This window comes from Lactuca saligna, chromosome 2 (assembly GCF_052625555.1).
Source record: "Lactuca saligna cultivar CGN05327 chromosome 2, ASM5262555v1, whole genome shotgun sequence".
Taxonomy (NCBI): Eukaryota; Viridiplantae; Streptophyta; class Magnoliopsida; order Asterales; family Asteraceae; genus Lactuca; species Lactuca saligna.
The window spans coordinates 4093557-4110183 of NC_136418.1; positions in this window are offsets into that span (position 1 = coordinate 4093557).

The window sequence follows — 16627 nt, forward strand, 5'->3', positions numbered from 1 at the left end:
CTCATAAGCATTTGAAGATGTTCCACATTATTTGCACTAGCATGAAGCCACAAGGGTCAACTGATGACCAAATCAAGCTAAGGGCATTCCCCTTTTCATTGGCCGATAGAGCAAAAGATTGGTTATTCTATCTTCCACCGGGGTCGATCAACTCATGGACCGACATGGCAAGAGCTTTCCTTGACAAGTTTTATCCCGCCTCAAGAGTCTCAAGTCTTCGAAATGAGATTTGTGGAATCCGCCAAGGTCAAAATGAGACTTTCCATGATTATTGGGAGAGGTTCAACAACTTGTGCTATAGTTGCCCGCAACACCAAATTCCGGAACAACTCCTCATTCAACACTTCTATGAGGGATTGTTGCCAATGGAGAGAAGACTAGTTGATGCCTCAAGTGGTGGAGATGTCTTTAGTAAAACCCCACAACAAACAAGACAACTTTTCAACACCATAGCCGCAAATTCACAACATTTTGTCCCTCGCCAAGACATGAGGAGAGACACACAACACAAAGTTAATGAAGTGGGAACATCGAATCTTGAGTCTCAAATAAAAGATCTAACATCCATCGTCCAAAAGCTAGCCATGGGACAAACTCCACAAGTGATGGTTTGTGGAATATGTGCAACCATGGGACATCCTACGGATATGTGTCCCATCCTTCAAGAAGATGCGGAGCATGTGAATGCCACGGGAGAATTCCAAAACTACCACAACAAACCATCCGGGTACCAAAATGCATATAATTCAAGTTGGAAACCAAATCCCAACGGAAGCTACAACCCAAGACCATTGCCTCACAATGCATTGGTTAGACCATCCTATCCACCACCACAACCTCAATACCAACATCAACAACCACACTATCAATCCAAACCGCACCCTCCACATCATCATCAACAATCTCCTCAATCTCAACCAAGTAGCTCCGGAATGTCTCTTGAAGACATTGTCAAATCTCTAGCCACTAGTACCCAACAATTCCAAAAAGAGACAAGGACTAGTATCTCCAACCTTGAAGCACAAATGGGAGATATAGTTACATCTATAAGCAAGTTGGAATCTCGTGGTAAACTCCCTTCTCAAACCGAAAAGAACCCAAATGTCAATGTGGTGACCTTGAGAAGTGGCAAGCAAGCCGGAGAAAGTAGTTCAAAGAAGAAGCCAAGGGAAGAAGAGGAAGAAGTAGAGATCATTCCCATTGAAGAACCTACAGTCAAGAACGATGCACAAGCCGGAGTTCCAAAGAAGTCCATCCCTCTAGTAACACCAATAGCCACTCAACCACCGTTCCCCTCTCGACTTGCAACTTCAAAGAAGAATATGGAGGAGAAAGAGATTTTGGACACCTTCCGGAAGGTGGAAGTAAACATTCCTCTACTTGATGCAATCAAGCAAATCCCGAGATATGCAAAGTTCTTGAAAGAACTTTGTACCAACAAGAGGAAGTTGAAGGGAAATGAGAAAATTTTGATGAACGAAAACGCATCCGCGGTTTTACAAAGGAAACTTCCACCCAAATGCAAAGATCCCGGAATGTTCACGGTTCCTTGCAAGATTGGAGATGTCACTTTTAGTAGTGCTATGCTTGATCTTGGTGCTTCTATCAATGTCATGCCCTATTCAGTGTATGAATCATTAAATGTCGGACCCTTAAGTGAAACCGGTGTCATAATCTCTCTTGCGGATAAATCAAGTGTCTTTCCTAGAGGTGTTTTAGAAGATGTCCTAGTGCAAGTGAACCAATTAGTCTTCCCGGCGGATTTCTATGTGATTGATCTAGATGAGCAAGTGTCTTCCAAATCGGCTCTAATCTTGCTTGGGAGACCGTTTTTGAAGACGGCTAGAACAAAGATCGATGTGTATGCGGGAAGTTTGACAATGGAGTTTGATGGTGAAACAATAAGTTTTAATATTTATGATGCCATGAGATATCCTAGTGATGTTTCATCTTTGTACTTTGTTGATGTTGTTGAGCCAATTACTCAAGAATTGTTTGAGTTATCTAACGGTGATATGTTGGAGATGATCTTAAGCAAAGGATTCGATTGTGGGAAGCTAGCCGAGCAATTAAAGTTTTATTCTTTGGATTCGGAAGTTGAGAAGTTGGTAAATAAAATGGAAATGAAAAAATCCACAAGACTAGATGTCAAGCAAATTGAATTGTCCCAAACTCATACAAAATTGTCTCCATCCCTTGTTCAACCACCCGAGTTGGAATTAAAGGTCTTACCTCAACACTTGAAGTATGCCTACTTGGGAAAGAATGAAACCCTTCCGGTTATCATCTCAACTCATTTAACCGAATTTGAAGAAGAGCAACTCCTCAAGGTGTTGAAGGAGCATAAAGAAGCCATGGGTTGGACGATTGCGGATATCAAGGGTTTGAGCCCCTCCACTTGTATGCATAAAATCTTAATGGAGGATGAATGCAAGCCAAGTAGAGACGCGCAAAGAAGGCTAAATCCACCAATGATGGAAGTCGTGAAGAAAGAGATATTAAAGCTTCTTGATGCGGGGATGATCTATCCAATCTCGGATAGCAAGTGGGTGAGTCCGGTGCAAGTCGTTCCAAAGAAGACGGGAATCACGGTGGTCGAGAATAACAAAGGTATGATGGTTCCCACCCGTGTGCAAAACGGGTGGAGAGTATGTATTGACTACCGCAAACTCAATGCGAGCACACGAAAAGATCATTTCCCATTGCCTTTCATTGACCAAATGTTAGAAAGGTTGGCCGGGAAATCCCATTATTGTTGTCTAGACGGGTACTCTGGTTTTCACCAAATCCCGGTGGCACCGGAGGACCAAGAAAAGACAACATTTACATGCCCATTTGGTACTTTTGCATACCGGAGAATGCCATTTGGATTGTGTAATGCCCCGGCCACTTTCCAATGTTGTATGGTTAGTATCTTTTCGGATTATGTTGAAAACATAATTGAGGTTTTTATGGATGATTTCACGGTACATGGCAACTCTTTTCAAGAATGTTTGACTAATCTCACAAAAATTTTAAAAAGATGCATTGAAACAAACTTGGTTTTGAATTTTGAGAAATGTCATTTCATGGTGAGTCAAGGTCTCATTTTAGGTCACATTGTGTCTAAAAAAGGAATTGAGGTAGATAAGGCAAAAATTGATGTTATTCAAAGCTTACCTTACCCGACTTGTGTTCGGGAAGTTCGTTCTTTTCTGGGCCATGCAGGTTTCTACCGAAGATTCATCAAGGATTTTTCAAAGATAACAAGACCAATGTGCCAACTCTTGCAAAAGGAGGTCGATTTCGAGTTCAATGAGGCGTGCAAAGAAGCTTTTGACAAGCTCAAAGAGTTGCTCACATCCGCTCCCATCATGCAAGCACCAAATTGGGATCTCCCTTTTGAGATCATGTGCGATGCAAGCAACTATGCGATTGGCGCCGTTTTGGGCCAAAAAAATGGGAGGGCCTCCCATGTGATCTATTATGCATCAAGGACACTAGACAATGCCCAAAGCAACTACTCTACCACGGAGAAGGAGCTATTGGCCATAGTGTTCGCCTTGGAGAAATTTAGACAATACCTACTTGGTACCAAGGTCATAGTGTATTCGGATCACGCAGCTCTTAAGTACTTGATGACGAAGAAAGATGCAAAGCCGAGACTCATCCGGTGGATCCTACTGTTACAAGAATTTGACTTGGAAATCCGGGATAAGAGCGGATGCGAGAACCTCGTTGCCGATCATCTAAGTCGGATCACTTCAAATGAAACTCCTCTCCCATTGCGGGACGAGTTTCCGGATGAGCATCTCTTTTCCCTTACCCAATCTATTCCTTGGTATGCCGATATCGTTAACTTTTTGGTCACAAAAAGGTATCCCGACACATTCACGCGTTCTCAAAAAGACAAGTTGAAAAGTGATGCAAAATACTATGTGTGGGATGAACCTTATTTGTGGAAACATTGTCCCGATCAAATCATTAGGCGATGTGTGCCCCAACAAGAGCACCAATCCATTTTGCAATTTTGTCATGAATTTGCTTGTGGGGGACACTTCGGACCTAGCCGGACTTTGAGAAAAGTCCTTGAATGTGGATTATTTTGGCCAACCATGTCACGCGATTGTTATATGTTTTGCAAAAGTTGTGAGCGGTGCCAAAGGACGGGAAACATTTCGCAAAAGAACCAAATGCCCCAAAATCCAATCCTTGTTTGTGAAATTTTTGACGTATGGGGGATTGATTTTATGGGCCCATTTCCCGTGTCATTTGGCAACGTTTATATTTTACTCGCGGTTGACTATGTTTCTAAATGGGTTGAAGCCAAAGCCACAAGATCGGACGATGCCAAAACGGTTATCGAGTTTTTAAAGTCTAATGTTTTTGCGAGATTTGGTGTGCCTAGGGCCTTGATTAGTGATAGAGGGACGCACTTTTGCAACAAAATGATGGAGGCTCTATTGAAGAAGTATCACGTGACTCATCGTATCTCCACTGCCTATCACCCTCAAACGAATGGTCAAGCGGAGGTGTCGAATCGTGAAGTGAAGTCTATTCTAGAGAAAACGGTGAATCCGACAAAGAAGGATTGGAGTTTGAGACTCGACGATGCCTTATGGGCATATCGGACCGCTTATAAGACCCCGATTGGAATGTCGCCCTTCAGATTAGTTTTCGGAAAACCTTGTCATCTTCCCGTCGAGTTAGAGCACCGAGCATTTTGGGCGGTCAAGAAATGCAACTTCAACATTGACGAGGCTGGAAGGCATAGGAAACTTCAACTCCAAGAGCTAGAAGAATTGAGAAACGAATCCTATGAAAACGCAAGGATTTATAAGGAGAAAACGAAGCTCTTCCACGACAAGTCCATCACCCGGAAGAATTTTGAACCGGGACATAGGGTCTTACTTTACCATTCACGGTTGAAGTTATTCCCGGGCAAATTAAGATCAAGGTGGATTGGCCCATTTGTTGTAATAAAGACTTTTGATCATGGAGCGATGGAAATCCAAAGTTAAGAAACGGGACATATTTTCAAAGTTAACGGGCACCGATTAAAGCCATTCTATGAAAGTTTTAATGCAAGTGTTATTGAAGTCATCCACTTGGATGTCCCGGAGTGTTGAACCAAGCTAGAAGGACGTCTCGCCTAAGACGTTAAAGAGAGGCATTTTTGGAAAAGCTTTATGCTTTCGTGTTTCTATGTTCGAATAAAGAAGTTTTGAAAATGTTTTGATACGTCTTTTGAAGTCATTTTTGAAGAAATCAAGAGTTTCTAGGTGTTTGGGGCATTTGGGATCAAGAACTAATGAAGAAACGGAAGAAAACAGAGAAAAATCGATTTCCGGGAGCAGAAGCCTGCGCGACCCGCGCACTGGTGCGCGGCTGGTGTGCGCGGCCGGTCTTCAGCATGCAACAAATAACAAATCCAAACTGCAACATGTGCGCGGCCGGCGCGCCCTCTCTGCGCGACCCGCGTGCTGATCTGACGGCTATCCCTTATTTTGTTGACCAGCTTTGACTTTCGTTGACCAGGTGGTTTAATGAGTTGACTAACATTGACCGGGTGTTGACCACACTTGTATATGGATTAAAAACCTCCAGCAACTCTTCTTCTTCATTTCATTCTCTCAAAACCCTCTCATTCTCTCTCAAACTCTCAAGAACACATACACCCACTTTTCACAAAAATTTGATTTCCCGGAGTTCCACCGGTCGGAATACGACGAGACCACCACCATTCTTCACCATTTTCCGTGCTCTACAAACCCCACCTAAAGTTTACTCCGATCCATCGTCGGGTTTAGGGGCGCCACCACCACCCATCTCGCGACTTTCCGGCCAACTCCCACCACCTCTCGCAATTCCGACACCACCAAAGTGTTTCTTTTTCGGGGATCTTTACATCTAACCAAACAAAACCTCAAAATCTCACAAAAAAATTTCCCATAATTTTTGAGCCACCACGAGCCGCCGCCAGATTTTTCACACAAATCAAGTTGAAAAATATCCGTTCAATGAACAAGTCTTGCATTTAGGCACCCACGAATAACCAAAGCTTGGGGTGCACGGTAGCGGATTCCGGGTTCAAGTTCAATTTTGGGATAAAACGGGTATTCTCTTTCCTTGGTTTTTATTACATTGCATTGTTTCAATTCAGTAATTGCATTCAATTGTGCTTTGGAAATTGCCTAAGATCGTTAGTTGTTGCCCGGTTTATTTGGAAACATTGATATGAGAAAGGTTGAGATTGGTTAATTTGTTTGGAAATTTGTTCAAAAAAATTGTTTAAACTTTGGTTGGGATTTTCTCATTTTGTCTCGTATTGCTGCCGAATTTTTGTTAGGATTACCAAATTAACCGAGTGTTGTTGTTGAAACAATTTTACATTGTCAAAAGTTGGGTGTCATTATTTCTTGGATTTTTTTTTTTCGTGTTCGGTCTAAAGATAGTTGCATTGATTTGAGAGTGGTGAGGTGAGGGATTACGTTGGTGAAGTTGTTTTTGATATTGTAGGTTTCGAAAATGGGCAAAACCACGGCTCGGACACGCACCCATGGATCATCGATCGATCCTAACCCGCAAAAGGATACCGCCGGTCCATCACGCAAAGCAGCCGGTAAACGAAAAAAAAGAGGAGAAGAGGGAAGCGATCCTTCCCTTACAAATGCTGAGATCAAAACCTATCGCTCCAATCTTCAGGGTCGCGCAATCCGGCCGACAAAATTCTACCACAAAAAGTCCATGAAAAAGCTTGGGGTGCATGATGGTGTATACCATTTGTTCATAAAACTCGGTTGGCGTGGTTTTCTTTGACTTAGTGACAGAACTTACGAGGAACCCACAATGGAATTTCTTAGCACATATGCACGAGATGATGACACGGAAGTCCTCACATTCCAGTTGAAAGGGGAGCATCATAGACTCACATACGCAGAGCTTGATTCTATCATGGGTATAGACGATCCGTTCCGCATCAGCCCCCAAAGTCAAGAGTACCAAGATTTTCTGCGTTGCCCTGATGCAAACTTCTGGATGCAAATTTCTGGTCTCCCAACCTTCAACCCAAGCCGACAGCGAGCCAAGCACATCGTTCACCCATGTTGGCGAATTGCTCACCGAGTCCTTACGACGAGTATCTTTGGGCGTCTCGAGCCCGGTCAAATCAACAGATGTGAGCTATTTTTCCTCCGAAGCATGAGGCATGCACTCTCCCTCAGTTTTTCAGGCTTCTTTTTAGACAAATGTGACTCCATACGCTAACGTTCCTCAGGGGAAATTTTCATCGGGGGACTTATCACGATCATAGGTCGAGCCGTCGGCCTAGACTTTCCGGATCCCGAGTACATACCTGTCGACACCCCACCGAACTTCCTGCTAGATTGTGACACTCTCATCCAGATGGAGATGTTGCTCGATCGGGGAACCCGCACGTACAGTTGGTTAGACGCTGACAAAGCCCCGGTTTACATCCTGCCAAGTTGGATCGGTTCCTCATTCGATGCAGGCGACCCCGACACTTGGCTTCCTCCAGATCAATTGACCCAAGCAGGTGTATTCCCAGAATTCGGTGATGATGAGGGTGACGACGCAGAGGAACAAGAGGAAGAAGATGACGAAGAGGACGACGAGATGCCCGAAGCTGAAGACCATTTTGACCAACCCTCGATGCAACAGCCGATGTTTCAGCACGATCAGTTCCAGGCCCCTCCACATCATTTTGACCAGCCGCATCAGCAGGAGGGACACGAAGTCCCACCATATTTCCCCCCTACGTTCTTTGACCAATTTGCCACAATGTTCTCCACGGTGCAGCGTATCGACGCCCAAACGCAAGAGAATTCGAGATCCATCCTAGATGTGGCAAGCCGTGTTGATCGATTGGAGCAGTCCTCCTCTCACACTTCCCGCCAGCTCCAAGATATGTGGGACTACCACTATCGCCACGGGCATTTCCCGCCGCCCGACCCCCCGATCTAGGTCCTTTCTGCCCTTTCCTTAAGCATTGAGGACAATGCTTGTTCTTAAGCTTGGGGTGGGGCATTTCCCTTTTTTCTTACTCTTTTTCATGCATTTTTAGTTAGGTTGCATAACATATTAGTTTAAGTTAATTTGCATTCATTTTTTTTTATTTTATTAAATTTTAAAAAAGATTTTATTTTCTTCTTTTCTACTTTTTATTTTTTTGCATAACATTTAGCTTAAGACATTAGCATTCATGCATTTTTGTTGTCTGTTTATTCTCACCTCTCTTGGATGCCATGGAACAGGTTCATAGTTATTGTATCATTATTGGTCCAGGATCTTGTTGCTATCTCACCCATCGAACCGGGACCACTAGCTGCAGTTTGGGATTTCATACTTGGGATCAGATGCTGGTAGCTTAAAGGGGTAAGTGATCATGGACAGGTAGTTTTCATGAAGAATTATGCATACAATACTAACAACTGTAGGATATACTATAGCAATGGGTGTTCTTAGCCTTGCGGTCACTACCGCGGAGAGGATCACACTTGATCATGTTTGAACTGTTAGGATGAAGCATTGGTGCTTGTCCCCGAGTAGAATCCATATCCGGTCTCTTTGCATCACCATATCTTTTTGCGATTTTCTTAGAATTTAGAGAGTCTTTTAGTCCATATTTGGACATTTTCATTATCTTTGAAAAACCACAAGTTTGAAAAGGAGCTTACATTACATCTTTATGCTCCACACATGGTCATTTTCACACTTAGGCCATTCGGATTATATCATTACCCTTTCGGTTCCACCTACACACCTTTGGGAACCAAATTTTGAGTCAAAGGGTTTTCTCATTGAAAAAAAAAAAACAAAAAAAACAAAAAAAAACAAAAAAAACAAAAACAAAATGAAGCATGCAAATTTTCAGTTGCAACTATCTTAGATAGGTGGCCGGTTCAATTATTGAACAAATTTCCCAACATCTTGGTCACCCGACATTTGATATTCATTTGTATAGATCTGTTTTATTGTATATAGATCGAGTTGTTATTTTTTTTTCTTTCTCACAAATTGGTGATGTTGGAGAGACTGTCGAGTCGGATACTACGGGAGGTTTGGGCCAACACTAAGTGAACTGATTCCTACAACGGTGCCCGAGCGATTAAACCTAGTTACACATGATAGAAACCGGCAAATGTGAGATCAGAGTGTACACTTAAAGAAGAGCTCCACCCGAGCCCATCCAGTTGCTTTCTCCCTACTACAGATGTTCTTCATTGTATACATGTTCCATTGAGGCTGCGACTGCTCATCCCTCCTTACTCACCTAAAGGAGTTGTCCTGGCTGTGGTTTATGGTTCCATTGTCATCGGATGAAAAAGTTGTGAGATAGCAGCGAAATCAGTTCTGACCATGTTGACTAACATCGAACAGGTTCCATGGTTCTATCCATTCTTTTTATTTCTAGGGTAGTTCATCCCAAGTTCATTTAGTCTTGTCTTACTTGAGGACAAGTAAGGTTTAAGCTTGGGGTGATTTGATAGCTTCATTTTATTTACTTATTTTTATAGTTTATTTTAGTACATTTCATTTGCATTTTAGTTAACTTTCATGCATATTTTCCCTTTTGTTATTTTTATGACCATTTCGGGGTACTTTCTAGTTTCTTGAGCATTATTGCAGATTTTCTTGGAAACTAGCGGGGCGGCACTCTTGCGAGGCGATTGGGCTTGAAGGGGATTGGAGATTTCATGCTTGATGGCTATGAAGGTGATTCATGGGGTGGACTTGTCAATTTCTTGAATGCTTGGAAGAATTGAGCTTTAAATTTGAAAGATGCGGGGGAACATTCAAGCGTATGAAAATTATTAATCGGGCGAGTTCACGAGCTTTGGAGGATTTAGAGAGGTCAAATTGGGCTTTAAATGAAGAAAAACTTGAAGAAAATGGGCTAGGAGGTGATTGGATTCGATCTGGGCTAGTGGGATATGCTTTAGAGGCCCAAAATCTCAAAGGAGCCCATGTCAGGTACCACCCGCGCAACCCACCCGCGCAGCAGCACGCGGGTCGCGCAAGGCCCTGCAGGGGCAATTTCGGAATTCCTTCTTTTGAGCTATTTGAGGAAGGTTGGTGCCCATCTTTTGCACACTCTTGAACCCCCGATTTTTGAAGATTCTCTCTGGAGTTTTGGAGACTTTTGAAGGCCAAGAACCCTTGAAGAACATCATATTTTTACCTCTTGATTCTTGCTTAATGTTTGGTACAAATTTCTCTAACTTTGTTTCTTTGTGTTTAGCCATGCTTGGCTAAACTAATCTTGGTTGACTTTTGTTTAATCCTTTAAACTTTTGTTGAATGTTGAAGAATCCATGAACATGTTCTTGAATCTTTATGGAAATGTTTTGTGTTTTAACATCTTATCATTACTTGTATGTTTTAGTTCATGAGTTTAAATGTGTTTGTGGTGATTAGTTGGCTAATTTCTTGATTAAGTAAAGGATCCTCAAATTAGCAAGCAACAAATGATTTTTGTGTTGTTTTTACTTCACACAATCATAAAAACATTTCCTCCAACATGGTGGTGAAAGCATTTGACCCCTCTTGGATTTGGTGACTTTTTGGTTCTTAATGCTAGTTAACTTTCACTAATTACATGCTATTTGGAATTAGTGACTTTGACTAAGGAAATTGTTATGAGCTTCTCTAGCCATTTCAACAATTAAGAAAAGTCTAGGTAATCTCAAGCTCCTTGGATTACTATAGCCAAATTGAGGATTTAAAACAAGTATTGCACCATTGAATTCTAATGATATGTTCATCAAAAGTCAAAGTGAGAAAACTTTAAGTCAACCATCTTTCCCTTATTGATTTTACATCAAATTCTTATTTTTGTTGCAATTGTCTATTTAAATCATAGTTAATTCTAGTTAGCATCAAGTATTTCAAAACACCAAAACCCCCCATTTTATTTTTATTGTTATTTTACAAGTATTTTTACAAAGAGATTTTTCATAGAGTTAGAAATTGAACCAATCTCTGTGGATTCGATCCCTTTACCACTACACACTATTTTAGTGTGTAACATTTAGGGTTATTATTTGTGTTGGCCTCGACAACCACCAGAAGTCTTGGATAGAAAGCATGTTTAATTAGAGAAACCTAGATCCAAGCATTAGGGTTTGCATGTGCACATAGGAATGTTTATATGGCCAAAACCCATCAAGACACACCCGAAAGTGTATCCGAATCCCTCAAACCAAGGCTCTGATACCAACTTGTAACGTCCCAAAAATACGTCCCAAAAATTTTTGTTTAATAATACTAAAATCATATACTGAATGTCATAATATAAAACCCATACGTTAAATATTTCAAACCATAATAAAATGTCGTATCACAAACTGTATCAGAACTGTATCACATCATAACTAAGAAAAACTCCCAGGAATAAAACTGAAGTTGTGGTGTGTGCAATGCCATCATCCCGAGCTCTTCCCTTTACTTGCGGAAGTACCTGAAACCAAAACTGAAAACTGTAAGCACGAAGCTTAGTGAGCTCCCCCAAACTATCACATACCATACAATAACATATAAACACATCCTGGGCCTTGCCCACTGCATCAGACCGAAGTCCGGAAACGGCATTGGACCGAAGTCCGGAACTAACCAGGGCCTTGCCCTCTGCATCGGACCAAAGTCCGGAAACTGCATCGGACCGAAGCCGAAACTGATTGTATCGGACCTAAGTTCGGAACTAACTGCATCGGACCAGAGTCCGGAACTAACTGCATCGAACCGAAGTTCGGAACTGGCTGAACATAGCATAGCATACATATCAACTAACATAAACACATATACTGCATACTGCATCGGACCGAAGCCCGAAACACATAACACATAGACATGCTTGAATCACAAAGACACCAAGCATCATGAACTACTACATTAGACCGAATTCCGGAACTACTGCTAACTAAACGGGCCGTCATTGTGGCCGTAGACCCGTTCCTACTGGAAGGAAACTCACCTCGTGATGCTGACTGCTGAATTGCTGAATGAGAAATCCTTGACTTTTGCTCCGGCTACTTCCCGGCTATCATGGGAAATAAAACACTAAATCAGAATAGGGATTCTCCTATGGGTAAAATGACCCTTTTACCCCTACTATGGTATGGGTCACAATATGGCCCAAACCCTCAATTCCTTCTAAGTCCATCAATGGCCCCACTATAGGCCCACAAATGGCCCTATTTTCTATATTGGGCCCAAAACCTTTTATTGGGCCTTACTCAAGCCCAATACTAGTCCTTGGTCCCAAAGCAACTGAATTTTGATGGCCACTAAGGCCCAAAGACCCTAAGTCTAAAACTCATCCCATACTGAGGCCCAAAACACTCGAAGCCCAAACTGGCAGCGTACACGGTGCGTACACCAAGGTACACTGAGCGTACTGGCTGCTGGCTTGTACGCCCAGCATACAACCCTGTTAAGCCAAAATCTTATTAAATGCTTAAAAATCTGATCCAGAAGCTACAAATCCAGATCCTAAGCGTGTTCCACGTCTTAAGCCATAAAGTTGCTTACTTGATGGCTTACAAGTCTCATAAAGGCTCAAACTTCCATAAATAACATTCTACTTCCACAGAGCTAACTAGATCTCATGCACGGTTCCATATAAGCCACAAAGATTGTAACTTTATTGCTAGGAAGATGTTTTTGAGCCTTAAGGATGGCAATCCAAGCTCCAAAACCGACTTTCAAGATCAAGACTCAACCTTTGGACTTAAAAATGTCCAAACTTTCATAACCTAGATCTAGAAGGAAAGATGAAGAAAGTTCAGAACTTTATACCTTCCTTTGCTAACCAAGAGGGTGCTAAATCCAGATCCCTGAACTCAAGCTTCTTCTCCAACTTCTTCCCTTCCTTCTTCACCACTTCCTTTCCTTGAAACACTCATAAAAGCTTCTTCACACATAAACAGAGGATAAGAACGACTTAGGGTTTTCTTGAGAGTGAGGAGGCTGATGGGAAAACAGGGAAGGAGGCTATAATGGGGTTTATATAGCCTTAAACCCCTAAAATTAGGGGTTTTCCTATGGCCACGTACGCCAGGCGTACCATATGGTACGCTGCGCGTACGCTTCTCCTCCCCGCGTTTCATTTAATCATTACGCCCAGCATACAACGGGTTTACGCCCCGCGTACGGCTTATGGGCAGACTATGTCTCGACCCAAAACAAAGAGGCCCAATCCCATATACAATTCTATTATAGCCCAAAATAAAACTTGAGAATCTAAATAAATTTATACCTCGAAAGACGATCGTTACATCTCTCCCAAGGATCTTCAAGTTTTCTTCCAATCTTCATAAATGTAAGTAGATCCTTCCATATATATGTTGCTACATCACTTCTTCTTCGTGAATCATCTTTGAATCCATCCACAAATTTCCATCTTTTGTACTAGATCTTCAAGAACACGAAAGTGTTTTGGGCCAAAAACCTCTATTCTTAGCCTTCAAATTTGTAAGTCCTTGCATCCTTTACATGTTATTAGTTTGGATATCGAATTAGGGGCTTGAAAATATCCATTTTTTTGGAACAATTGATGTTTTCGGTCAAGTGCATCTCCCGTGACCGAGAACCATATGGACCGAAAATCATATGAAACCGAGAACCATATGGACCGAAAATCATATGAAGCCGAGAACCATATGGACCAAAAACTATTAAAATCATACCACTTGGACCGAAAACCCCATTTAGTGGTCATACACACCCTTTTTATGCAATCATATGTGATTGTAGCACTTCGGTATAAGTGTTCCTAGTCCCAAGGGGTGTTACCTTTCATGATTAGTTGTTTATACACTAATTATATACATATATGTGTCATTATATGGTTAATAGGATTCGTTTGTGCCAAAGACTTCACTTAACACTCTGCAATCCTATATCGATCTTTCATTCAAGTCACTCACTACAAGTGAGTTTATACCCTTATATTTTCCGTGTTTTAATGTTTTCAAGGGGGGAATACAAGCCATAACTCTAAAGTATTTTATCAAGTTTTAAACTTGTTAATCCAGTCTAATTATTTCCATTTTTTTATAACATACTCGGATTTTATCCCTTTTTGTACTATGTTGAGCATAAGGGAAAACTATTATTTTGGAAATCTAACTAATCACAGAAAGGTTTAACAAGTGTTTTCAATATCAACTCTAATAAACTATAATGGGTATAGTTTGGGATAATCTCTAGACAGTCTCTACTGAATCAGATTTCATGGATAAATATATTATAACTATGACAACTATAGTTATGTAATATATTTTCTCAGAAGCATAAAGTATATTATCTAAGGATAATTACTGTTTTCTATGGTCACTAGCTTGTTCTCTATGGTCTCTAGCTTGTAAATTGGATTATATAGAATTGTGAGGCGCTACTTCATTACTGTACCCTTAGGTGTATATGGATAAATCATGCTAGTATAACCAGAGTCTCCTGGCGGGAGAGTGTGAGATTTGTGGATAGATCTATTTGGGACTGACAATCCCGCACCTAAAATGCTAGCTATAGTTAGGTAGGCATGTCTGGGGTGTACAAATGTCATTTAACTTTAACGCCTGAAGAACGTTGTAAAGGTCTCTAGGTCGTATCAAGTATGGTTATACGACTCACAAATAAGTATAAGCTAACTTAGTTTACAGACTCTATTTTGAAAATGTTTCATTTTGAATAATAAAACTATTTTCATATTTATACTGATCAGAAATCAAGAATCTCTAGTCTTACATCTCTACCTCGAGAATGGATAACCTGTTTCAGGAAAACTTGGGATTTTCTAAAGATAACACTAGTATCTCTAAAACTGGCGGCATATTCTCTACCAGTAAATACTCTACTTTCATAAGAAAATATTGGATTTTCTTGAGGAACACTTTTCAGAAGAAATCAAAGAATCATTTGTATACAAAAGATAAAAGTTTATGAACTCACAAGCTTTATGCTGATATTCTTTCAAACTGCTTTTATTCTTAGGAAATCCATAGACAGGTACACTTTCGGGAGTTTTGGAGAAGACGAATTATAGAATCACGTCTTTTAAAAACTTTTAATATATTCTGATGTATACAAGGCATGTCTTAAACACAATGTAAAACCTTTTCATATGTATTCAATGTTTGGTTGTGTTGACTATGCATACTATGATGCAATGGTCGTGATACTACAAATGACGTCCTCCACCCCCGAACGCTTCCGCCGCTCCGGTTTGGGGGTGTGACAATATGTCAATCCAAATTGTTGGTTATCGTATTTTATTTATTTATAAGATATTCAGATTTTATGACTTTTGTAAATTTTATTTGGCAACTTGCTTTGATATTTAACTTCTCCAAACTTGAGGAAGAAATCAGAAATCAGGTCTATTCTTTCCTTGAAGTAGTGTTTAATTATTGACAATTATACAATGTTACCTAAAAAACATTTATCCGAAAGCCAACAAAGAAAGAAACAAAAATTTGTTGATGCAACTATACAATCTCAAAAATGATCTATGGTTAAGTTTTTTTTAAACCTTTGAGTACTTCTAATTTAAATGAAGAAAATATTAATTTGAATGAGAGAAGTACATATATCCTGCTGGTTCGAATTTCTCTGCTTTGCTTCAAAATTCTAGAGGTTTTATTTTTTGAGTGCAAACAAAAGAATATTAGCGTAGACTATTATCGATAATCATCCAAACCCTAAACCACAAAGAAGCGGTTGGGTTCTTTGAAGAAGGAATCAAGCGTCAGTCGGTGTAAAGTAGTAGATAGCGGTGGAACGGCGGCGTTATATCCAAGGAGTTCTGCCCCTGAACAGTATCCGATCCGGAACTGTTCACAAGGAAACTGAACAGACCTGCTGCGGTGGAGGGAGCACAGGATAGAAGAAGATAGGAGAGTCGATTTGGGAGGCGGTGGAAGGATCAGAAGTAAAAATTGATAGCAGAGAGAGAGAGAGAGAGAGAGAGAGAGAGAGAGAGAGAGAGAGAGAGAGAGAGAGAAAGATAGGCGGTGGAAGCGGTGGAGGGAGCACAGGATAGAAGAAGATAGGAGAGTCGATTTGGGAGGCGGTGGAAGGATTAGAAGTAAAAATTGATAGCGCAGAGAGAGAGAGAGAGAGAGAGAGAGAGAGAGAGAGAGAGAGAGAGAGAGAGAGAGAGAGAGAGAGAGAGAGAGAGAGAGAGGCGGTGGAAGGATCGGGAAGCGCCTAGTTCCTAAGAATCATTTTTTCCATAATCAAAGGACCAAAAGTGTCAAATCCTTAGCAGTTTACTGTAGCTAAGGATTGACAATTTTAATATTTAGTATAATGAAAATGATACTAATTTGAATTAAAATTATACTATCTTGAATGAAGAAAATACTAATTTGAATAAAGAAAATATCAATTTGAATGAACACGATACTAATATGAATGAAGAAAATACTAATTTGAATAAAGAAAATACCAATTTGAATGAACACGATACTAATATGAATGAAGAAAATACTAATATAAATGAACCTGTAGATATGTTTAAACCTAGAAATTAGGATTTGCTATGTACTTTCAAAATTAAAGGTGTTGCAAATGACTTTGCCAAATAATATAATGTACACTATTGAAATTTTGGACATTGTTAAAGTTG